At 35.9% G+C, this 25308-nt stretch overlaps 1 protein-coding gene across 2 annotated transcripts in view; it reads left to right on the plus strand.

Moving 5' to 3' along the window:
• The window catches only part of LOC148952311 (uncharacterized), a 391162-nt gene that overhangs the window by 42241 nt on the left and 323613 nt on the right, over nt 1-25308 (plus strand). The window contains exon 1 of one of the 2 annotated variants that reach the window (XM_089088922.1): nt 14178-14200. The exons of the other annotated variant lie outside the window; for it this stretch is intronic. The gene's annotated coding sequence lies outside the window, so the exon portion shown is untranslated. Of the gene's footprint in view, nt 1-14177; nt 14201-25308 lie in introns of those variants that run through there. 2 annotated transcript variants of the gene reach the window in all.

Here is a 25308-nt window from a genome sequence, read left to right on the forward strand (position 1 = left end):
CCCTCATGGAAAAAAAAACAAAAAACAAACAAATAAACACGCATCCGTGATTCTGGCAAGAAATGGAAAATTCCACATTTTTGTAGATAGGAGCTTGAAACCTCTACAGTAGGGTTCTCTGATACGCTGAATATGATGGTGGGATTTTCATTAAGGTTCTATAACTTTTAGGGGGTCTTTCCCCCTTTTTTTGAAAATCAGCCACATTTTCTCAGGCGCGTAACTTGTGATGGGTAGCATTAAACTTGATGAAAGTTATATATTTGAAATCAGCATTGAAATCTGATTCTTTTGATATATCTATTGGTATCAAAAACCCGTTTTCTAGAGTTTCGGTTACCATTGAGCCGGGTCACTCCTTACTTACAGTTCGTTACCACGAACTGTTTGATGTTAGGTACTCGTTGACAAAAATTCCCGACCGAGCAAGCTTTGACTTACATGAAAACACTTTTCTTGCAATTTCAGTAAATTTGAACGCTGCCAACAAAAGCAAAGGACGTTTTTTTGGATTTGAAATGGTGTCCAAATTCGTATAAATTGCTCGAAATTTAAATACAGAAACTGTTGCGGTCGAAGAAAAATCAGAAATTTGCATTTTATCTGTAATCACATTCAATACACACTCAGAGATGGGAAGACCCCCACTGTGGTCAACACCATGAAATACGAGCTGATTCAGTCGTTTTTCCTGCTCTATATCATCAAGACGTGCTTCAAGCTGTTCAACCCTATTTTCCAGGGCTAGGTTTGCGTTTTGAAGAGCCCGCAGTTTGTTTTCAATCTCATCAAACTTAGCCGAATACTGAACGAGAATAGAGTCGTGAATATGAGAAATGATAGAGTTAACCAAATCCGCACTATTTGACATTCCAACTTTTTTGCAAACTTCTTTTTCAATATCATTCCGGATACTGGATTTAAGTGTGTCCAAGTCCGATAAAACAGAGTTTACTGAATTCACCGATGTATTTGGTAAACTCGAACCAGCAATCTCAAGATGCTTATGAGGAAAATCAGCTAATTCCGCAAAAGCGTTCGCAACACCTAATTCATTTTTCTTCTTAGCCTCCTTTGAAATGCTAACAAAGTTCGAAAGCTGTGAGGCTGTTGTTGTCACGATTTCATGGCTTCCGTAACAAAATACAATGTAAGATATTTTATTGTTCTTGGCCTTAATTATGTCCAACACTCGGCAGGGCCATGGTGGATAACTTCTGAATTTTGCTAGAACAACAGCATCCTTTTCGAACTGAACCATTGAAATGTATTATCAAATAGACAAAAAACTACACTTAACTTTGAATAGGTAGGTCAACGTGAGCTTATGAATCACCTTATGATCGGTTCATCAGTCCAAATATCCAAAAAATTGTATCCAATTTCATTCAATATCAAGTTCATTAATTATGTCCAACAAATCATATCCAATTTCATTCAATAGGTCACTGCGCTTTTGTAGGTAACAGGTTTTAGATAATGTAATACAAATCACACACAGGTCCTTTCGCTTTGAACAACGAATGATAACTGAATTGTATTTGTATTTGTATACGATTTGTATTTGGACATAAAAGGATCCATGTTAAATACATTGATTATTTGATTGGTGTTCATGGTGCCAAGTCTAAAAGAACACTTCCATCGGGGTTAATTTTCCAGTAGGTTTCAAATTGATTTAGTGAGATCAATGTTACACTTTCCGTCAATGGCTCGTCAAAGGTACAATCCAAACGCACAGTGCCCGTTCGGACAATACTCATATCTTGAGTACTAGAAAAGTCCAATACCATGATACCATGACTTTTTGCAAACATTGTATCGGTTATACCATTTTCATATATTTGAGAATCTCGATCTAGGGATTGCATTATCAACTCATATAGGGTCTTATAGGATTTATCAAAGCATAAATTGTAGAGAAGAATGCCATTTAATGTACATACAAGAGAAGAAAGTCCAAATAGTTCAAATTCATGTGGCGAGCTTTTCCACGATCGTATGGCACTGGCACTTTTTACAAAAGCCAAGGCAAGTTTTGATGGAACTTTGCCATTGATAAATGAAGAATCGGTGTAGGTACTTCATCCAGTGGCAATATGACGTTGATTGGCGATTGTGTGAGGAACGAGCAGTTTGATATTATTTCCAGTGGCTCTTAGTTTTTCAATCGCCAAAGCAAAAGAACTCTTAACCTGTTGTTTTCGTACATGAAGTATTGCCCAGGTGAGATTGACATTAGCATCGGGTGCTGCATCAAGTGCTTTTCTCAATATGAAATTGGACGGTGCAAGTTGTCACTTTATATCAATTTTAACATTGGGGGCATCCATTAAGTCTACCAACTAAATGATACTCCTTGCTCACTGCCCAAGTGAGTTCACCGTCAGTATCAACATTGGATCTATAGTCATAGCCCATTGGCAGACCTCTCAATATCTTATAGGCCATTGGAGTCATCGACATAAATTGTATGTAACTAGCATAGTTTGATAGATTGTTGCTAGTGCTCGCCAGTGTTCCATTTATGTAGACACATATTTGTTTAAAAAAATTGTTCAGTATACCATTTTCATAAGACAATCCAACGACGTTGGAGGGAGGTAAATTGTCAGTCTTCTTCCTCACAACAGCTTTTAAATTAATAAATATGGCTGATAAATCTATGAAGTAGTCTTCATTGGAATAAATTTGAAAATATATGTTTTCAGAGAGGGGTTGCTGTGGATAGAATTGTTCATAGTAGGCTACCCGTGTTTTACACTAACATCCACACTTTCTGCATTGAAAAGATTTAGAGATGTGGTGACAGTGGGATGAGATTCCTTGTGGGGTAGATATGCCATCTAGGAAAAGAAATCCCGTTTCGATCTAATAATTTTTCTTCTTGGTTTCTTTTTCTTACTTTTCTTTGACAAGAGTGATGATGTCTTTCGCTTCTGACCTGAGTAGAGACTGATGAGTGATGAGATGTTTCTCCTCCTTTTAAAACCCTTTCCACTTTGTTTCAATCGCTCGCCAAGGGATCGCACGCTGGACCTGATATTTTTTGAAACACTTTCTTTAAAATATTTACCATCCCCCCAATCGTGTAGTGTAGAGGATGCGAAATCTGCAGCAACCGGCGCAATATATTTTTTAGCCAGCAGTATTGCAGAGCGAAACAGCTTAGCGAACCAACTGCCAAGACCATACCTCAACATTGATGAACGACCTTTATAATAGTCCATTCCATGACCCAATTGTCGTGGTTGGAGAGCAGTAACATAGAAATCAATATCAGGGAATAAAAATATATTTTTTCTATTAGTTGTTTTGCTGTTGTTGCTGAATAGGTTGAAAATCACATGTAATCACGGCCAAATTTTTTGTTATTGCTAGAGGATCACCTAATTCACTTCTTAGTGTTAACTGACAGAGTTCCAAATACGAAGTGTTTACAACATACTGAAGATGCTTTATATTATAGTGATGAACATGTTCATTGGTTGTTTTTCATTCAAGAACACGTAGGAGGGGGACATTTGAATTACCAAATCTCGATGTTTCCACAAAGGACGCATAAAGAAATATACAAGAGTCCGAGGCGAGACCAGGTGGATAATCAGCAAAAATAACTTGATCCATCTCGCTAACAGTTCCAGCGTTTTCCTCATTGATCATATTCTGTTTAAAGCCAAGAACATCTCTCAGATTATCATTGAGATGAATCATTTCAGTGTCAACAGGTGTGGTAATGTAAATCCTATCGTGTTCCATTGAATAATTTAATGGAAGGTACCATTCCTACGATATGAGATTTTTCTATTGATTGCACGACACAAATCCGCCATAGTACCATATTCTTTATATCTCAATGTAACATCTGGATATTCAAAAGATTTAAGTGCTTCAACCCATTCATACTCGACAAAGAGTGACCAATCGAATGGTATAACTTTTATTCCATACACACGATCCTTTCTCAGAATGTCATAGGTATTTTTGAGAATGCAGTCGACAAGAGCCACTTCATACTTTCCATCATCGAATTTGATGGCGGGGGAGAGTTTCGTTCAAAAATCACTAGTTTTATTCAAATCATTGTATAGAGGGTCGGAGACATTGGACATAAACGTTACATAAAAATCATTGGGCATTGTCAATCTTTACAGCACTGATCCAAGATTCAAAATCAGAATTGTGTCTTAGCCAACGAAACAAGCAACTGTTTCATATCACTGTGAGTACGAGTCTTGAATATCCTTTCAATCTGATAGATTTTTGTGTTTTTAACATTTTGTAATTCATAATCATAAAAGCTGCCAGGAATCTCATCATCTTTCATGTCACGTAGACGATACGTTATGGGTGTAGTGTCCGAGAGTTTGGAGACTTTAAAAAGTTCAGTGGACCATAAGTAATTACCCTTTTCAAAAACATTAGTAGTTCGATTGATTCGAACAGTATCACCAACATTGAATTTCTTCTTTTTCTTCTCATTACCACCACCACCATTAGAATACTGTTTAAGAAAAGTATGAAGTATATTGACATCATGATGAACTTCTGTTGGGGTTGAGTTGGACAGGGATCGATGTGAACGTTGATTATAAATCAACATGATTTTATCAAAATCTTGAATAAAAGCAGCAGTATTTTTTAAATTGCAATATCTAGAAATTAAAAGTCGAATAGTTGTTATCAGCCGTTTGACCAATGCTGCCTTTATTGGACTATGACTATGATAGAGGATTGTATTATATTTCAATAGAACCTTCTTTACATGGGGATTAACAAATTCACTACCCCTATCCGTTTGAATCTTCTTATAGCAATCCTGTTCAAGGATGATTTCAAGAGCTTTAGCAACTTCATCGCCGCTCTTTGACCGCAGTGGAACGGCATATGCATAGCGACTAAAAACACTGATTGCAAGTAGAATGTACTTGTAGGGGTGATTATGACATCGTTGAATCTCATCCAGAGTCAAAAGATCTGCTTGTAGTATTTGTAATGGGAAAAAGGCTTTAGTTTTTCGATAGTGATTATCACGAACTCTACGATTACGATGTAGAGTGTAACTTGATTCATTCTCTAGATACTCTGCCACCCGATTCTTTTCAAGTCCAGTAACTTGAGCAATTGTGGTGGGTGAACTTAAACTTCCCACTGCACCAATATTCTCATAAACATGTTTCAATGCTTCAACCATTTTTAACGTAAACACATAGAGAAGTGTTCACTGTCTATTTGTATACTAACTGGCGATGGTGAGGGAGGTGCAGTGAGTTTAAGACGCCTCTGCTTTATTGTCCCCATCGCTTTTGTTAAATATTTTCCACTTGGTGCGCTAGTTTTTTCCGAAAATGATTTAAAAACATCTTTTGATTTTTGACTAAATTCCTTTAATCGTTTTATAATATGTTTATTTGCAAAAAGGCTTTTGGGAAAGTTTGATGAGTTTAAAAATATATGCTGACGGCTGTCGAATGATACAAGTCTTTTACGATTCGTGACCAAATGCGAAAATAAATCAAATTGAATATAGGTCTTGTCCTGGATTTCAACCTGATTCCTATTAGCATTGATTTGAAAATTTTACCTGTCATCGAGATATGTCAAGAGTCTTTTACACTGTTCACGATAGGAATGTTGCATTAGATCTGCAACACTTGTCATAACTTTACACAAATCTTCTTCTTCTTTTGGTATTATCGTTGTTGATGATGATGATGATGAAGGAGTCATTTCCTTATTATAATCAATAAAATTTACTTTGAGGGGTCTCTCACGATAGGGCTTGTGTTTGTCCACTCGGCGAAGTGCATTTTGAAGCAGAATTAATTTTTCAACGTCGGCAATTGTCTCATTGTTTATGAATTTATTGAGATTGTCCTCGAAAAGTTCCTTTGGCGAAAGGGCAAGTTTAATTGGAGTCGATTTATAGGGTTTGGCCATTCTCTCGCTCAAGAGAAAACTGATTACAGTTCCTTTAATGATTGGCAGTAAAAGTGTAAAGAAGTTACCACCCGCTTGAAGCAGTCGTTTTCTTTTAAAATCGTTTCTGTTATTTTTGCTGGCTACTGATGCTAGGAAGCATACAAGAGAATAATTTTGCTTTGTCTGTTGCTTAACATCTTCTGGCAGTTTAACATTGCCTTTAGTTAAATTTAAATAAAGTTCAGATACGAGATTAATGAATTCTCTGTCGACATCATGTTTCAGTAGTGCCTTCCTAAGTCGTGGTTTTGAATTACCTAGGACGGTGAATAAATGTCGATGTTCATGTAGTTTCTTCAGTGTCATGATTGCAACTAACGACCTTTTTTAGTGTTCACCGGCAGATATACAGTAATTTCATTGTCAAAAATATCGGTGACTACACGCAGATCCTCGGGTGTGTTTTGATTCAGGTCCAATAGAATATATCCGTAAAGTTTGTTGCTAGCGTGATTGTAGGCCGAGAGTAGGACTTTCTATTCAACCGGATAAACCTGTCTGTTCAACGTTATGAGAGAAGTGAAATCATGAACGACCCAGAAGAGGATATAGTAGGTACAATTCAAAGCAAGTATTCTCATACACTTTCTCTGCTGAAAGAGATTAAGTAGAACTAGGGTTAAGGAGATCCGTTGATGATGAGATTGGACAGTGAACAATTGTATCAGCTCCTGACACCATTCTTCAATGGACTCAGCCAGATCGTCAATAATCAACCAAGAGTTTGATTCAATACTATTGAAAATATCAAGTCCATGTATGAATTTCCTGTCGGGGGCAATAGTTTTTATTCTATCATAGGATTCTTGCCAAACACTGTAGTAATAGTAAATTTTAGTTGTATTTTCTAAAAACATTTTGTCACGATTTTGAATTATTTGTGTTAAAAGTGTTGTTTTGCCGGACATTGACGGTCCGAAGAAAAACGATCTAAACGGAGTTTTAAATTGATACACAGCTTGCATCAATATCAAAACCAACTGATTGTAGATTGTATCATTCCCTTCAATTAATACTAGTAGTTATTCCTCTAGTCGGATTCGAGAAGAACAATAAAACGTTTTTTAAGAAATAAAATAACATTTTTTTATGTTATTTATTTACAGAATAAAAACATCACTACAAAAAAAATACTACATGTTTCATTAATACATACACACACATAAAAAAAACATGAAAAAGGCACTATGAGGAGTGGAAAAATAATAACCTAAATCCAACCCAAATTCCCCATAGATTCATCCGTGTTCTTACACACAATATCCAGCAACGTCAATACATCACTTGCCAGGTACAATCTACGATAATCCCATCCATTTTTACACCCTCCCTTAGCCCAAACTTTCTTGGAAAATTCATAGTCGACAGTGGTGCATTGACGCTCGTAAAGTGAATCGTAGAACGAGGTGATGGACGGCAATTGTTCCTCAGAAAGCCTCGTGGTGGAGTTGTAGTATTCATACGGATATATGCCCTTACACGTTAATAAATCATACATTTCACCATCTGGAAAGTGCTGTTTAAGGAGGTGTTGCTTAAGGAGGGGGAAACTATTAAAATCGTCACTTTTCTGTACTTCAATGAGTTGTCTTAGGGACGAAGCTAAAGGAGTATATAAAACGGATATTATTCATGCACAATTCGTTATTATCTATTATTTGCCATTTAAATTCTAAGAGCAGCAGCTTTTCAGACAATTTGGGTATGATTAATACGAAAAAGAACCATCTACCCATGCTCCATCTACAACTCGACCTCGTTGCAATAGTGCCAACACTGGTAAAATAAATTTCATGTCATAGCTGGAATTGTGTATATAAACAGGTAGAAAAAATTGTTGACTAACGTTTAAATTACACGATTGATGGGCCACTCCACGAAAATTGCTCCATCCCGATACAATCGGGATGCCCAAATGATCGAGGTCGCGGACCATATCTTTACCCCCTTTCCCCTTACCCCAATTCCCCTTTCCCGCTTTCCTATTACCCTCAACAAATTCCCCCGTACAAACCCAACGAACTTTTTCAATTTTAATTGCCAATTCGTCCTCGGGAGATAAAGTCATTTGATAGGACTTATTTCGCAGCCGTGATATCGATTAATTTGCTGTTTTAATGAGTGCTGTCACGGCTGAGAGCAGAGAATCCTCACCACCCAATCTCTTAACTACCTCTACCAATTGCATGGAATTACACGAGTCTCTTTGTACGTGAGCATAAGAGACTGCAATTACCTCATGTTTTTTTAACAAGATTTGAATTCAATGGATCATACAAATCTATGAGTGAGGCTTCGCAGTCTAAGGCCACCTTGTCACTCTGTGGGAGTGAGTTTAGAAAGTTCTTAAATCGCAAGATGGCCCTGTCATCGCTAACCGTTTGCACAGATTGACATCCGTGACGCTTGCAATGCTTCATATGATTGTTTAACTTAATTTCTGACCGGAATCTAGAAAGGCATGTTGGACAATAATGGCATTCCCCCCCTTTGTTCCATTTACCCTCCCCCAGAACCCGACTAATGTATGGTATTGGAAAAAAATGTCCAATTGAATCGGGATCACTGGCTGGCTTGTAAAGAAGCCAAACGCAATGTTCCACTGATTCAATGGACGGAGCCCTCACTGGAAATATAACCCCCTTTTTGCGGTTATCCCAATCAAATTCTGTTTCATATTGTAGCACAGTAACACCAATTTTTAAATATGCATTAGCCCGCTCAAAAATAGTTATACCATTAAGTGTTACTGGATATTGATCATTTAAACAAATAAAATCTACTTTAGGGAAATTTTGACTCCCATTAAATGCATAATCGTCCAACAGGGTCTTAGTAGCATACCGTTGTAGAGGCTTGTGAGCTGCCACAAGAAATGCATATTTGAAGCCTTGAAGCCCAGTATCGAAATTGAAGCGTCGTACACCTTTACACCCCTTTAAATCTTCAATATATTTAGCCCCCAACACTCCCCTCCCACCTCTTAAAATAAAACTAATTTTAAATTTAGCCACATTAATATCCAAACTCCAAATAAATAAAACCACCGACCCACTACCCGCCTCAGTATAATTTTAAAATTTCGTTTCTATATTATCAACCCATCCCATTAAAACACCCTCAAAATTATTCAGGTTCGGATGAAGTGGTAGCATTTTAGTACGTAAATAACGCTCATACACCTCATCCGCCTTTTCATTTAAATAAATTATTTTTTGGGCGATGGCAGCCTTAACCCCATCCCTCCCACCCCCCTCCCAAATCACTGTTTTAAGAAGGGCTCGAATCTTGCCCACATAGGAGTTTACTATGTCTATCGGATCCGTTATGATGCTACCTGATGTTAGTGAATTAAATGGATCCCCAAACTCAGCCCTATAAACAGGGGGTTTGAGGGGGGGTTCGGAGGGAGGGGGTTGGTGGAGTGGGGGGTGGACGACTGTGGCATAGGGGTGGGGAACTTTGAGCCGGAATAAAAAAATAGGTATGATTTACCTCATTTACTAAGCTCGTAAGCCATTTAATTGCAGTGTTTACATACCTTTTTCTTATTTTCATATTGCTCTTTACCTAGCTCTGCAGATCGAGGTTCAAAAATATTTAACAATCTGTTAACTATAAGGGGAATGTATAAACCACTCGATAATTTTTTTTGAATTAATTTCTTTATCTACTAAGAATATAAAAGAATAACTTACTTCTTGCGTGTAGCTTTCATCAATATTCCTTTTGTTAGAATGCATCATTGTATTTCAAATGCCAATTTTGAACTGAGAAAATAACTCATTGTCAGAGTTTTTATACCCTTGTTCAAGGTTAAACATAAATCAACCACACCTAACAAATTAATTTAGAGACAGAATTTCATAACATCATACCAGGAAACGAATCACGATACCATGAAAACACTCACGACTTTTAACAGAAACATATTAATTAACTCCAAAACCCTGGTTTCGTGAACAGCACGAATTTTCATGGTAGGCTGAATCCGGTCATTGTACTGTCTACTTGTACGACGGGAGAACTGTCCGCTCCTTATCTTTATAGCTATATGGTGGGAGTCTGTGCTCTTAACTGTTATAGCTTCATTGGCTACCTGTCTGCTTGTAAGCATTGTAGCTATATGGGGGGACACTCTGCTTGAACAGATTAACCTATCACTACTCGTATCGCTTGTTTTTTTTTATTGTTTTTTTTATTACGTATATGTTATTACGTATATGAGGGGTTCTCCCTTTAGTCAATACCACGCTCTTTACGTTAAAAGTAAAAAAAAAAATTAATTCACTAACCCCTGAATCACAAAGGCCGTTTAATTAGAATAGATAGCTCTTTTGAAAGCACTAAAAAAACTGTAGCGTAAAGAGCGAGGTATTGACTTGGGGGAGAACTCCCTCATATAAGTAATAGTTTCTGTTAGTTTTAAGTTCTAATGTTGCTTCTTACTTTCAGTTGAAAAAACTTTTTTTTTTAATTTAATTTCTGATCATCTTTTAAATAATGCTTGGAAATCCGGCGCCCCCTTCATAAAAATGTCCCTTACCCCAAAGAAACATCCTCCACGGAAAGATTCTCCCGAGTAACCCCCTCCTCCAGCCCCCCCCCACCCGAAAAAAATCCTTACTGAAAATGTCTGTATACTTCCCAATAACCAATACAATACGTAAGCAATGGGCAAAGTTCATAACTTTCAGCCCTTCCCCTGGGAACTGTGGGGGATTAAGTCATCCTAAAAGACATAGTTATTAAATTTTCGACTATGCTGAACAAAATGGCAATCTCGAAATTTTATTTTGGTTACTTTGAGAAAAAAATGAGTGTCGGAGGGGGCCTAGCTGCCTTCCATTTTTTTGGCCACTTAAAAAGGGCACTAGAATTTTTAATTTCCGTTCCAATGAGCCATCCTACGATATTGTAGGACCACTGGGTAGATACGATTAACACTGGGAAAAAAAAAAAATAAACACGCATCCGTGATCTTTCTTCTAGCAAAAAATGGAAAATTCCACATTTTTGTAGATAGGAGCTTGAAACCTCTACAGTAGGGTTCTCTGATACGCTGAATATGATGGTTTAATTTTCATTAAGGTTCTATAACTTTCGAAAATCAGCAAAATTTTCTCAGCGTAACTTTTGATGGGTAAGATTAAACTTGATGAAACTTATATATTTGAAATCAAAATTAAAATTTGATTCTTTTGATGTATCTATTGGTATCAAAATTCCGTTTTATAGAGTTTCGGTTACCATTGAGCCGGGTCGCTCCTTACTTACAGTTCGTTACCACGAACAGACTGAAAGAGAAAATCTAAACTGATAGAAATAAAGTGAGGAAGTATACCAAAACCTGTTTAAAATGAGTAATGACACTTTTTAGAGGTCTTGTAGCACGCAAAAGGTTACTTTAGGATGCAAAAGGTTACTTTATGAAGTTCAAAATTTTCGCAATGGAGAGAAAATATTAAAAAAACTTCACTTTCAATTTGACTCCTTGCACCGGCATCCAAATTCATCACCGCCGAAAGTGATAGACGTTTTGTCATTTGAATGAATTTGCTCTTAGTCTTAAAGTACTCGGCTTGGGAATCAACATTTAATATTAGAATTTTGCTAGCACATTGATTGACATGCAATTCAAATAACTGCCACTTGTCCTTTGTGGATTGAGAAGTTTGGAATAACTGTTCCATTGTCATTTTTTTTTTTCGTTGGAAAAACAAAATGTCATTTCTGATTTTGCCAACATATAAGAAATCTTCGAAGTTTTTTTTTTTTTTTTTTTTTTTTTTAATCCCACCTCCTCTCCACTCGGTGACCTTCAAAAATTCTTAAAAAAATATCGCATAATTTATCTAATGTCACCTTCCCTTTTCTTAATAATAATAAAAAAAAAAATTCGAAGGTTATACGGTTATAAGTCGAAGGTTATAAGTGACTATGGGATCTTGTCTTAGACGCAATTTGGACTTCATGCATTTTTCTCATTTCTTTGTAGGCTATCAAGTGGAATTAGTCTAAAGAACAGACTCTCTTCATCCTGAAGATATTACAAACTCAGATACGCCACCTAGGTTAGAATTTGTTTAGAAGACTCAGCGTCTTCAATCTTGCCCTGGTCACACCCTTTATAGCCCACATCCTAACTTTAAGAACTTCATATCTATAGCCACACCACTCCCCCCCCCCCCTCCAGTTCGGAGTATAAGATACAGAATAGTTAGTGAATCATTTGGGCAAAAGTTTCTCCTAAACTTAAAATCAAGCCTAACAGAATTTACACAGTTTATGCTATTTCGATAGATTAAATGTGATTTACTTTTTATTTTAGTAACTAAAATTCAAAATGAAAAATCTGATCTAACCTAAAAAATAATATTACCAGTAGCCTACACTGCAGCGCAGTCAAAAGCATTTAATTACATATCCTTGGAAAAGGGTTCTCTGTGATTGCTTGCTCCCATCTTCATTCCCCTTCACGAATGTCCCAAATCTTTTAGATCTTTATGACCCAAATCGTACTAGCCAAGGGCACAATTTCTTGTAATTATGCTATTCAAAATGACTTTTTGACATGGAAAATATTTTGAAAGTAATTACTATACTAGCCTTTAAGAATCAAACAGTCCGGGGTAACGAACTGTAATTAAGAAGCGACTCGGCCCAATAGTAACCGAATAAGATCCCCGAAAGGCCAAGGAATATTATTGGAAATTGCATAACCTCCCACAGCCCCCAGAGGAAAGGCTGTAAGATATTAAATTTGCAAGTTGTTTACTTATAGTATTTGTTATTGGGAAGGATACAGACATTTTTCAGGGAGAGGGGAGATTTTCTGGGGATGGATATTCTACGGGAAGAATTTCCCATTGGGATGAAAGTTTCTAGGGGGAGGGGGGGATTTCTAGGCGAAATTTTACACTAAGGGTATTTGCCAGAATTCATGTACGAAGTTCGTTTTATTTACCTTACTTTCTCGTTGGCAACCACATTTTACACATGGAGATACTCTGGGTAAATTTTTGGGGGGAAATTTTCAGTGGAATTGGTGATTCTCTGGGGTATTTTCACGTGGAGGAGGGGAATTTCTAACGGAGAGATTCCTCATGGGGGATTATCACTAGGAGAAATTCTCAATGGGTAAATTTTCCGAAGGAAAAACGTGCCTTTAGAGGGATTTCCGGTAAAGATTTTCCACACTTGGGGATTTCGTCATGACCTGAAAAACAGTCAAAAATAAATAAAAAACAAGTCTTTGTTCCAATGAAAGTATGTCAAGGAATATTTTTTAGGCGGAATCGTCCGCAAGAAATTTTCTGGAGATCATTTGCAGCGAGGATGGAATTGTCGGGGATAATTTTCCGGCAGGAAGGATTTTACGTGGAATTAGCTTATTATGGAGGTTTTTTGCTGGGGGAGAGAAATTTTTATGGATAGAGAGGTGGATTTCTTAGGACTATTTGAAAAACGATCAGAAATTAAATTAAAAAAAACAAAAACACAAGTATTTTCTACTGAAAGTAAGGAGTAACATCGAAACCTAAAACGGACAGAAATTATTCATAGATAAGGGGAGAGGCCCAATCCTCAATACCCCGCTCATTGCGTAAGTATTTTCTGAGCTTTGAAACGGTTTGTGGTAACAAAATATAAGTGAGGAGCGATGCGGCTCAATAGTAACCAAAACTCTAAAAAAAACTGAGTTTTGATAATAATAGATATATCACAAGAATGATATTTTTATTCTGACTCAAAATGTATACAGTTCATTAAGTTTAATGTTACAACCCGAAGAGGTCAAGCAATCTTAAAAAATCATACCATCAGGTTCAGCATGTCAGAGAACCCTACTTTAGTTGTTTCAAACTCCTATATACAAAAATGTGGAATTTTGTATTTTCTGCCAGATGTAAGACCACGCATGCGTGTTTATTTATTTGTTTTTGTGTTGTTTCTAGCCAGGGGTAATCGCAACAAAAAATTGGTCCTTAAAGATCGGGAGGGTGTTCATTAGATCGTAAATCAGAAGGTCTAGTGACATTTTCAATTTCCAAAAAAAATTGGAGGGCAGATATCTCCCACACTATTTTCCTCAAAGACATTTTGCTAGGAAACATTTTGACCCCATTTGGGTTAAAATTGTTCTTTTGCAGGGAAAAATGGCAGAAATGGGAATTTTACTGCAGTATAATCTCTTTTACGAGCATTACTCAAAAAGGTCAGTAGAACTTTGAATTTTCTTTCAAGTGGATCCTCTCCCCGTTAGCTACAACCGCTAATTCAATACTGTACAAAAAACTAACGTGGGTCTATGGCCATTCGTCGCTTTAAAATTCAAAATTACTAACTTGTATAGATGTGTTTAGCCCTTCTTTTTAAAAATTTCACACGCTATATTATGCTAACAACTTTTGATGGGTAAAATCAAACTCAAAGAATAATGAATATTAGAATTGCCATACAGAACCAGATTCTTTCAACGTATATATTGCAAATTTTTTTTTTAGTTTCGGTTAGGCTACTGTTGAAAAAGATCGTGCTTTATTATTATTTTTTTTACCGCGTTTTGTTGAATCCGAAGAACACTTAGATGCTAGGGGAATGCCACAACCCCACATACCCTCTGCTTTTTACTTTCAAGTTTAGTCCTTGTATTACAATGCTTCCTGAATGATAATCATCCCAAATAAAGACTACCTCTTAACATTTTCTAGAGGAAGGGTTGAGATGTTATGTTTTTTATGTTACACATAAATATTTGTGAAATAAGAGGGGAACTGTCACCCAATAGCATTTGTATTGTAGCAGTATTGTAGGTGTCAAAACATGTTCATCATAATGGAGGGATGTAATGGGGCACGTTTTTTCCCCTCGTCTCCTAATTTTTTTTCTGTGAAAACCCTCACAGAAAGTCTGAATAATTTGGGTTAAGCAATCACATTTTGTGGCTTTAGATCCCTACTATCCCAGACAGATCCACTGACATTCTCCCTCCTAATAGCTGGTGCTCAACTATGCACCACTATAAATACACCACTATGAAACCTCAAATGAATCAACTTAGTCAAATAGAGATTTAAAATAATTAAATAAAAAACACAACGTTTTTTCAATTGAAAGTAAGGAGCAGCACTGAAACTTAAAACGAACAAAAAATTATTACGTATAGCCTATGAGGAGGTTCGCTCCCTAGTCAATGCCGCGCTCTTTACGCTAAAATTCGAATTTTGTTCGAATTACAAACCCCTGAATCACAAAGGCCGTTTAATTAGAATAGGTAGCATTTTCGAAAGTAATAAAAAAGGCGTCAAGAGTGAGGTATTGACTAGGGGGCAAACCCCCTCGTATACGTAATAATTTTTGTCCGTTTTAAGTTTTAATGTTGTTCATTATTTTTAGTTGAAAAACTTGTTTTTTTATTTAATTTCTGATCATTTTTTAGATAATGCTGGGAAATCCGACGCCCCCTTCATAAAATTGTCCCTTCCTCCACGGAAGTATCTTCCATGGAAATATCCTCCCACGTAGCTCAATCCTCCAACCCCCACCCCATCCAGAAAAAATCCCTCCTGAAAACGTCATTATACTTCCTAATAACCACTACTATATGTAAACAATGGGCAAAGTTCATAACTTGCAGCCCTTCTCCCCGGGAACTGAGGGGGATTAAGTCACCCTCAAAGACATATTTATTAGATTCTCAACTACACTGAACAAAATGGCTATCTCAAAATTTTGATCGGGTGACTTTGGGAAAAACATGAGCGTGGGAGGAGGCCAAGCTGTCCTCCAATTTTATGGTCACTTAAAAAGGGCGCGAGAACTTTTAATTTCTGTTTGAATGAACTCTCTCACGATGAACTACTGGATCGATACGATCACCCCTGGAAAAAAAAAAAAAAATAAATAAACACGCATCTGTGATTTTTCTTCTGGAGCTTGAAACATCTACAGTAGGTTTTTATGTTACGCTGAACCTGATGGTTTGATTTTCATTAAGGTTCTATCACTTTTATGGGTGTTTTCCCCTTTTTTCGAAAATAAGACAAATTTTTTCAGGCTCCTAATTTCTTATGGATAAGACTAAAATTGATGAAAGTTATATATTTGAAATCAACATAAAAATCCGATTCTTTTGTATCTACTGGTATCAAAATTTCGTTTTTTTGGTTACTATTGAGCCGGGTCGCTCCTTACTTACAGTTCGTTACCACGAACTGTTTGATGAATGTTTATTTTAAATATAATGCATAATATGCGGTCAATTTTTATGGATGAACATCACTGTAGGGCATTATTACCTCTGAAACTGGGAGGCTATAAAAATAACGTATCGCTAGTTCTGAAGCTATGATGTTCAGTCTGTACAATTTTGGCCTTTTTGTGCCAAGACAAAATGGCACCACTTTGTGCACCAAAATGCACCAAAAAATGGCAAAAATCAGCACTTTGCTTTGGCCTAACTTCTTTTGTAACTCAAAAATGAAGGTATTCGAAACGATCACCTCTAGGGAAAAAAAGAGAAGAAACATACAAATGAACGCTCGTGTGTGACTGTCCTTTTTGATAAAAATGTTGTTTTTTCATATACAGAGGCTTCATGCTTCTGCTTTTTTGATTTCGAGATATGCTGAATTTGATGCTGTAATTGTTTCAAGCTCATCCTCATTTTTGGGTGATGTTTGCTGGTTTCTCCAAGAATTAGGAAAATGTTTTTGTTCTCCTAAATTTAACGAATTAAACGAATCTTACGCTAACGTTACGTTACGTTACGTTACGTAAATTTAACGAATCTTACATGGATATATAAATTAAAATGAACAATCAAGTCTAGCTCGAAACAAACGCAAACTACCATACATAAGAGTAGGGCAATCACTCCTTTAAATCCTCTTAAGGCTAAATTGTCGTTTGCGTAAAAGTTGTTCTTCTATAAGGCTTAAATCGTCTGACTCCCATCCTATGTACAGCCTTGAATATGCATTAATTTTATGTATTGATTAAAACGTTAAAATGTTTAAATAAATTTATTTATAGGCCATTTATAAAAAACCTTCTGTTCTGCTATCTTCAAAAAAAAGAAAAAAACAAACATTTGGACGTTACGAATCAGTTTTTTTTGTCTTGTTGGAGTCCCTTGCCTATGTATAATTGGCTTGTAAGCTTCAAGCCAATCGGTGAAAAATAAAATTCCAAGTTTTTGCTCTACAAATTGACACAACCTAATTTTTTTTTTATCTCGTTGACGTGCCTTTGGTTCTGACTACACACTCTGAAAGTTTCAGGCTGGCAATTTAAGAATTTTCGGCTAAGTTTGGAGGGTCACGAATTGATGCGACCAATTTCTTGATATGTTTGGTGCTCACTTACGGTCCATTTGTCCCGATTCGCATGCCTTGTAAGTCTTTAAGTCAGTTGGAGAAACAATTTTTGGATATTGTAATAGTTCGTGTCGATCAGGAAAAGGTTTTTGAACCATTTTTGGGCGAACCAAAATTACTTCTCAGGTTTCTCGGTGTATTGCGGAATTTTCGAACATGAATTTCAAGTTGTTCGATAAGTGTTTTTGGATCTTTTTTAAGACCCTTTTTTCTTTTTTTGTGAACATTTTTCTCAGATAACAATTACCCACTTTACGAGTCTCCATCACTGCATTCATTCGACTGTCTATAGCCGAGGTGTCCACATAATGGGAAATTACCGCTGATCGGTTACAATTACCTATGGGTTGCAGTTGTTAAATGTGGTTGCCACTTCATCAATCTGTGCGCGTCATATGTAGTTGCCACTCCATCCATCTTTTCGCGTCATATGCTTGTAGAAAGCTGCCAAAAACTCTTTAAGACTTATGTCGCCAGGTGTATAATCACTTTGCTATGAGCTCAAAACGGATCATAGTTTTGAAAAAATTCGAAGTTTTGTCAAATACACCAGCCCACGAAATTTCTGCACAAACTCGTTGATTGTCCCTTCACACCTGTATGCAACAATACTTGAGCAGTGGAACGCACTAGCTCTGTAGTTCACAAGTTATAACTTCAATGATTCTACCCATGCAAGCGAACTTGTCTTCAGCGCGCTCACAAATCTTTTTATGAAGGTACTGATAATGGTTGTTAGCTTATGCTATTGGTCTACTGAACGATTTTCAATATTCTTTTTCAGTCGCAGTCACATATTTTCTACAGACAGAAGTCAGAAACGCAAAAGCCTATTGCAACTCTAGCCATATATATATATATATATATATATGTATATATATATATATATATATATATATATATATATATATATATATATATATATATATATATATATATATATATATATATATATATATATATATATATATATATATATATATATATATATATATATATATATATATATATATATATATATATATATATATATATATATATATATATATATATATATATATATATATATATATATATATATATATATATATATATATATATATATATATATATATATATATATATATATATTCATGCACGTACCCAACGTCTGAAACTGCACAAATGTGCTGTTTCTTGACTTGACGGACAAAGACCAAAAATCTAGACGTCCAGAAGAGTTATCTAGGATATTCAGCACAAGACAAATTGGCATACTTAGTGATTTCGAACCTGGATATCTAGCAGTCGGATGTTAGAAAGCTCTACATTACAGCTAGAGACTTTTACAAAGATACTATATTTCAAATACAAAACCACTTTACTTTTGATTCTGACTTGTACGACTAAATAAGGATGCTCGAGCTGGTCAGTGCTCGAAATTAGAATCCACTCGGTTCAATTTCAATCCACCGAGTTTGAAAAGTATGCCATAATATGAGCACAAAATCGTTTTCAGCTATGAGTTCCAATCCCGTGTTTTGGATCGAGAACCTATTTTGCATAATCGAAAATCTAAGCCGTTTTGACAGCCAAAAGCTTTATAAGTAGATAACTGCATCACGGCATTACTCCAATAGACAATTGATCTGTGATTTTCAAGAAAATTGAAAGTCAATTTGTGAATAATTCAACGCTGATTTTTCCAAAGCACTAAGCTTTATCACTAAACATTAAGCACAATTCTGTTTTTATCAGTTGCCTGTTGTAATGAAGAGCAATTACGTCTTCTTTAATTTGTGCATCATTCAGTGTAGGAAATTTTGTTTGAAATATGCTAAGCCATCGCTACTCTCATTCATAGCTTTCAAAAAGTTTTCTATAGGTTTCATGTGGAAAGTGGCAAAAATATATTATCAGGCTGTACTAATGGAGAACCTTTAATATTTTCTTTTTGTCTTAGATTAAGAGATTCCCTTTTTTGCCATTTTTTCCAAAGATATGATTTTTCGGCGTTCTGACGTCCCATTCACGTATAGAACAACAGCATTTCAATAATTTAATTGTACCGTAGTTCATTGCCGGAATGGAAAAGAAAAAACCTTGACATTTACTTTTGAACCATTGATAAGGAAACACCATTTTTCTGCTCTACATTTTATACTTAAGACAGTCAATACGCCACACACGTTATTATAAGTATCAGGTGATCTTTTGTGCAAAATACTCCTAGCTTTATCTCAGTTGCGAAAGCAACATACTGCTAATTTTTGATTGTGAGAGCTGAAAATTCTAACAGTTGTTCGGAAAAATTCAAGTCACGTACTGAATCACTGAGTTTTCATTGAGATAGTAGATGTGGCTCATTAGATGAAGAAGTTTCGGAAAAAATCAGAACCTAACATTAAGTTTTCGATTGCTCCCGGCGTAGCAGACAAATAGCGAGTTTGTGATCGGTCATGTGCAGGTAGTTCTTTACTACGAGGAATCAATTGTTTAGCAGATGGCAGTTCAGAATGCTTAATTTTACTCTTTGTTTAGTCGTGATAATTTTTGTTTGTCATACTAAAATAACTGTGGTTCATTCATTCCGTATAATATTGCCACAAATGTAACAAAACTTCGAAAAGAGAAAAGACAGGTACGCTCTGCGCTAGTAAATACCCCGAATGTCAAAATGACACTTACAAGGCTTATAACTTAAAAACTGGAATTTGACTAGAGGTCACCATTTCTACATATACATCATTACAAATATTTTCGTCAGGTGCGTCTATGGCGTCATTTGTACTTATTGAAAACTATATTTATTTTAAGCAGTGTGCTTTAATTCTTCGAAACCTACTCAGAAAAAAAAAATTACGTAAAATATAATAATAGTTAAGATGACTGGAAATAGATTATGAAAATAAATTACATATTTAATATGCAGTGATCCTGGACATAAGCAGCCAACCAAGATTCAAGATCCTATTTTAAATTGCTTTAATTTCCCAATGTTATAATTAACCTCTGCTAACCTATACTATAGTAATCCTATATATAAGACTTCATCTATTTCAGTATCTCTTATCTTTGTGCTTGCTTTTGTTCAATCTCTGAACGTTTCCTAAGAGTTTCAAATTAATATCCTTAGTCAGAGCCGTATCCAGGATTTTTTTTCGGAGGGTGTTTTACTCAATTTTTTTTTTGGGAGGGGGGGGGTACACAAAAAACCTCAAAAAACAATACAAAATTTGTTTATGTTCATTTTTGTTACGTTTTTACGAGTCAGACAAACATTTCGAGGGCAGGGGGTCAAACTCCCTAACTCCCCCCCCCCCTAGATACGGCCTTGTCCTTAGTCATTTCTAAGATTTTGCAGATACGCCCTTTAGTCAACCTGGATGCTTATAGTGTCTTTTGTTTAATTCAACATCCCAATCGAAATTTTCTGACAATTTGAGCTTAATTCTCTTAGCCATTCCTTATATATTGCAGTTACACCCTACGTATATTGTATATTGTTAACATGCGTATATTTTGACAACCGGGTTTTATATAGTATCTTTTGATTAAGTTCAAGAGCCTCTTCAATATTCTCTGAAATTCTCAACATAATACCTTTCAATGTTCTTCAGGTATTGATCTGCTGTTTTGACAGTCTAGATGCATGTAGCGTCTTTTGATTTAGTGCAACAACAACGAAAACAACAAACCAATATTTCGTGAAAGTTTCGACTAAACCAATCCTGTGATGTTGTAGATACGATTTTTTGCCAACATTGATGCTCATGCTGCCTTTTAATTTTATTCAGTACCCCCCTCAACAATCGTGGGCAGTTTTAACTTTATACGCCTAGCAGTTCCTAAGATATTGGACGTACACCTTTTTGATTACACGAATGCATAAAGCGTCTTCTACTTTAGTTCAACATCTTCTCAATATTTCCTTTAATTTTCAAATTAAATGCCTTAGCAATTCCTGAGATACGTAGAGATAAGCACCTTTGACAGCCTGGATGCACTTAAACTCTTTTGAGCTAGTTCAATTACGGTAGTAGTAAAAGTAATAGAAGTAGCAACAATAGTAACAGTAGTAGCAGCAGTAGTAGTATGCGGCACAGTCGCAATCAGAATAGTAGTAGTAGTAGTTGCAGTTACGAATTTTTGCGGTCAAAATTTGCCGTAGTCGTGAGCAGTCACAGTCCCATGCAGTTGCAGTCACAAGTTTTGCAGTGGCAGACGCAAATAACTGAAGTCACAGCCAAGAAAAAGTCGCAATTACAAATAGTTTTTGTCGTAAGTACTAGCTGTTTCGAGTAGTTTCAGTCTCAGTTACAAGTATTTGCAATTACAGGTAGTCACAGTCGCAAATAGTCGTATTTACATGTAGTCACAGTCACAAGATGTCGTAGCCATAGGTTAAGTCGCATTCAAAATTATTCATCAGAAAGAAGTCGTAGTCGCAGTCACAAGTAGTCGAAAGTTATTACTGCTGCAAGTAGTTGCGGTCAGAGTCACAAATAGCTGCAGTTGTTGTCGCCAGCTTACAAGCAGTCGCTGTCGAAATTAATTGCATTCACAAGTAGTTTCCCTCGCAAGTCTTCAAACGTGATTGCAGTACTCACAGTCACAAGTAGCCGCAGCCGCAAGTATTTAAAATCGCTAGTAGTCGCAGTTGTAGGTTGTATCAGTCGAAAGTACAACACTTACTCCGAGGGCTGTGTGGGTCGTGTCATCCTAAGAGGCGTAATTATTGTACCTTTTGGGTATTATGAACAAAATTGCTATATCAAATTTTGAATAGTGCAGACAGGGGAGGCATCTAAAACAGGTAAGGGAGGGTCGAGGCTTGTCTTCCGATCACTTTTCAACATGCCCTGAGAGTTTCAACTTAAAACCCTATGCTGTTCCTGAGATATTACGCACAGGCTATTTTGACAACCTGGATACACATACCGCCTTTGATTTAGATTACCATCTCCCACAGCATTCCCTGAAGGTTTAAATTTATTAACCTTAGTCGGTCAGGATATATTAAACATTTGTCATCTTGACAACCTTGGCGCACCAAGTGGGTTTTGATTACGTTCAAGATCCCTTTAAACGTTTCCTAAAATTTTAACCTTTATACCCAAACCCTTTTTGGCGACCAAGGATCAAAGATACCCCCTTTCCTGCTAAAACCACTGTGTGTAAACAATAGCCAACTTGCATAACTTAAAGGGTTTCTCCGAGGGGTTCTTGGTGGTCATTTCATTCCCAGAGGCATTGTTATTTGATCTTTAGACTAATTTGAACAAAATGGATATCTAAGAATTTTTACCGGATGTCTTGGGGGGCAGGGTTGCTAAAAAGGGTGGAGAAGGGGGGACTGGCTGCCCTGTAGTCACTTTTGTCTTTCAAAAAGGATACTAAGCTTTCAGTTTCCGGTCAAATGAGTACTACTGCAACTACTATTACTAGTTTTTACTACTGCTACGACTACCACTACTTCCAAGACTAAGGGTATTGAGGTGAAGCTTCTAGGGAATGTTGGACTAACAAAATGTTTTAACTTACAATTCGTTACCACCAACTCCTCGATTTTTGTTCGTTTTAGGTTACTTATTTATTGATAATGATTTATATTTGTTTTGAACTTGAAATATTATTTTACTTTATTTCTGCTTGTCTTAGGAATAATGAAGTTCTTAAATTTTCTTTAATTTTTTTTTTCTGAAAAAACCTTTTTCTTATCTAATTCGAAAATGATACGTTGGTAATCATGTTGAAACATTTTGTTGGACAGTTTTTATCATTTAATTTTTTGTTATTAAACTTTTAGAATACCCGTAAAGTCAAACCAGTTGATTGAATATTAAACTCACATAGCCGCAAAATGCTAAACATTGCTGTCGAACGCTACACAAGTATTTAGAAGCCAATTTGACCATGTTAAAACATTCACTATGCCCAAAAGCCAAAAGTAGACACATAAAATACCAAACATAGCCTCCTCTCCCCTCCCCCTGATGACTTGTGAATCATCCGGCAGCAATAATGATTTACATATAGTCTTCTGTACAAACCCCTATAAAATCCAGAGTAGAATAAAAAGAAGAATAAAAACGAAAGAAGAAATCAAACAACAAACAGCGACACTATGAGTGAACAAACACTCCATTCAGCTGGTGACATGGCGCTAGTTCGTCCGTGATTGCTGCTAACAATTTATCATATAGCGTTGTACGCTTACATATAGTATCTGTAGGCTTATTCTTTGTAACGAGTTTACGATTTTCAATCGATGGCTGTTGATCAATTAAGAACTTCAAGGACCGAAATAATATGACCGGAGGTGTCTAAAATCACCACACTCTGACAAACTGAATAAACTGAAAAGGAACAATGCAGCATCACAATAAGCGGAATTTATTTTACTTAGAGCAATCTGATTGGATTTGCCTTGATTGACAATCATTTTTGAATATCCAATTATTTTTTTTTTAGTGAATTGCTTATAAGTTTATTTCACATACTTGCAATGTAAAAACAGACGGACATGCGAAGAAGAGGTTGTTTAACCTCTTATCTCCATTTAAAAGGGGTTATTATTGAAACTAAGAAACCCAATGGAAAAGATGACGGAACAGCAAGCTAACTCAAACTTATTTATTCACACTTTTCAGTACCGAAAGTTAATCCAATTTTACATAGTAGAAGACTTCCAACGACAAATTAAAAAAAAATTGTCGTCAGATTAAACCGAATACGAAATATATGACTAACTAGATAATAGGCCGACCAGAACACTGCTTAGGCATAGGCAATACCCATCTTAAAAATATGAGGAAAGAGCATTTCGCTTTGGCGCGTGGACACAGGGAAAAATTCGTCGGGGTTGATTTTCAGCTGCAAATGATTCCTATTGTTTAATTTATCTGCTAATTTTTTGATAATTTTGTTCAAACTGGCGTCTGAAAGTTTTTCAAATTGTTTCTCTATTTCTTTGATGAAGTTTCTTTCATATTTGCAATTGTAATTGTTAAGACACAAGAGGACATTTTCTGTTTATATTGAAAGAAATGGCAATGAATAATCTTCTATGGTAACTTTGAATAGAACTTTAAGTGAATAACTATCTTCTCAAAGCAGATTTGAAACAAAACAAACTTTTTTACACTAGAAAACAAAAAGAACCACAGAAACTTTTTATTCCGAGTGAAAAGTGTGGTTGAAACTTTAAATGGACACCAATTACCCCCCAATGGAGAAGGCTGTCGCTGTTTTATCCTCGTAAGAAATTTCTAATAGAATTGGTGCTGTGAAAGAAACAAAGAAAGGATTATAAAAACAAAGTTTTGCAGTAAAATTCCGTTTTATGTTCGTTGGATGTTTACAATTGAGAAAAAAAGTTTTCTTGTTCATAAATGGACCAGTTCCACTGGATAACTATATTAAGGGGTATTTATTTCCGCCAGTAAAGTTCAATCAATGTGCTGTTTTTTACTTGTTTTTGAGTTAGATTTATTTTAGCATGCAAGATTTTTTTTTTTTGTACCTCTATTAGCTTTTTGTTGGTAGGACGACGCAAATCACCATGCAAAAAGCTATAAGTCCTTAGGGATCAAAATTCTCTTTCTTTTAGTAAAATCTGTATTCTAGGGACTATACAGACCCAGATGTTTTGGAAAGTCTTTATTGTATTTATAAGGTATTATGGGTAAACATCTCTCGGGAAAATAAAAGTTCTTAAGATCCCTAGAAGTTTCTCATTCCTATTTTAGTCTCAGTTTTTCCACATCTTTTTTCTCATTGGTTAAGCAAGATCAAGAATAATCCTTGGATTAACTTAGATTCTGATGTGCATATAGCCTACGCTTCTTAGCTTGCTCCTCTAAGCAATCCAACCTTGTTGGTGGCTACTCTAAAATTGAAAACACTTAGGAAAAAATAACCAGAGTTTTCTTGCAAAAAAAAAAAATAATTTTTAAGAGACTTT

Source organism: Artemia sp. Qi Xiang Cuo, chromosome 5, assembly GCF_049724085.1.
Source record: "Artemia sp. Qi Xiang Cuo chromosome 5, ASM4972408v1, whole genome shotgun sequence".
In the NCBI taxonomy this organism is placed as follows: domain Eukaryota; kingdom Metazoa; phylum Arthropoda; class Branchiopoda; order Anostraca; family Artemiidae; genus Artemia; species Artemia sp. Qi Xiang Cuo.